Genomic DNA, 1,820 nt, shown 5'->3' on the forward strand with positions numbered 1-1,820 from the left:
CTATGATTAATTAGATAAAATATACATATTCAACAATTAAGCATGCCAAATTATTTATGATGAGAATAATTTTTTTTTAAAGATTATTCTTACTAATATTACTAATATAAGGTTGACACATTCAGATAGTAAAAAATAATAATTTCGAATGTAAAAGAACAAACACATAATAAAATTAAAGAACTATTATTCTACACTCAGATAATGAATATAACATATAATCGTTGTATTATAGGATGTGAGGTTTCTTTTCTGTAAATATCGAAACAAAGAATATGGTCAATTTATATTTCCTGCTTAAGAAAAAATAACCACACAGGAAAAAATATTTTAACAAATATCATGTGAGAAAAAATAATCAAATTCATTTATCGTGCAAATGAGAATAAAATTGAAGATTTTAGTAAGATAGGGACACATAAACATAACACTAACCCGTAGATATGCTTTAAGGGAGAGTCAAACTGCAAATGAAGAGATAAGATGATAAAAGTGAGATAAAATGAGTAGAAAATAAATTCATAAAAACAAACAAACAAATACAATATTGTAACTTGTAACTAAATGTGTGTATATATATAAATGGAGATCGGGTACATAACATAGTTATTAAGGGTTTGGTCATTGCTAAGGATGAAATCGTTGTAAATCAGACAGTAAGGAGGATGATTATTGGAAGAATAAATCTACAAAATAATAAAATCAATCGTACCATGTAACACCGTGAATTTTACGATTTTGAATTATAAGATTTTATTAATATTGTTATTAATTATATTTTCGAAAATGAATTTCTGGGAATTTTCGGTAAAGAATTAGACGAAACTCTAGATGAGTTTTAGTATTGAAATTCTATTTCCAATTTGGTGGTAAATGTTCATGATTTTCGGAGACAGTCGGTTTCGGACCACTGTCGGGGCCGAATCTCACTCGGTACGACTCAAAAAGTGGTTTTTGAGTTTCGTAGCTCGGAATCAAATTACGATTGTGCCGTTGGCTTCGTAATTTCATTTCGAGTCAATATAGACTTCGGGTACACTCATACCTATTTTCTAAATATTTTTTACTTAGAATGCCGAAATCCGAAATTCTAATCGAATATGCAGATAAGACGATTTATAATACCCGATCGAGTAGTGGCCGATAATACCCGGGCATGTTTATCGCACTGTCCACGAGGTGATCATTTCACATTGGGATGCGAGATTTGACTTCCATAAAGCAAATCTCACATCACTTTCACCAATATCACATGAGCTCATCATTAGCCACCCTAGGAGATTTTTCTTATGATTGCCTAGAGGGAAATCTGATTTCCCTCTCTCCTTAAACCCTCACACTCCACACTTCACTCTCACGCTCTCTCATTTGCAAAAATTTTCAAGAGCAGGTAAAAAATCCTCTCTTCATTTTTCTCTCATTTTCTCACTTGTTTCCTCCATTTTCAATCCTTGATCTCTCAACATTCAACCAATGAATGTTGATGAGATTTAAGTATGTTGTTCATGAACATGTCAAGAACATATTCAACCGTTGAAATTTTCTAAAACGCTTTCTAACTCATTTCTCCTCAAAACCGAAAATGGTGATGTTCTTGAACTTATGAAAATATTTTGCTGAAACCATGAACAACTTTTGTTCATGGAGTTGTTGTAATATTTTATTACATGTATTTTTTGTTTTAGCCAAAGGGGATGATGATGAAATCAAAGGAACCTTTAGGAAGTGTTTTGGAAAAATGAGAATGTTTGTATATTCTATTTGTTGTTAGCCTTAAAACCATGGCTTGGAACTAGTTGGAAAAGTAGAAATCTTTGCTA

This window comes from Lupinus angustifolius, chromosome LG07 (assembly GCF_001865875.1).
Source record: "Lupinus angustifolius cultivar Tanjil chromosome LG07, LupAngTanjil_v1.0, whole genome shotgun sequence".
NCBI lineage: Eukaryota > Viridiplantae > Streptophyta > Magnoliopsida > Fabales > Fabaceae > Lupinus > Lupinus angustifolius.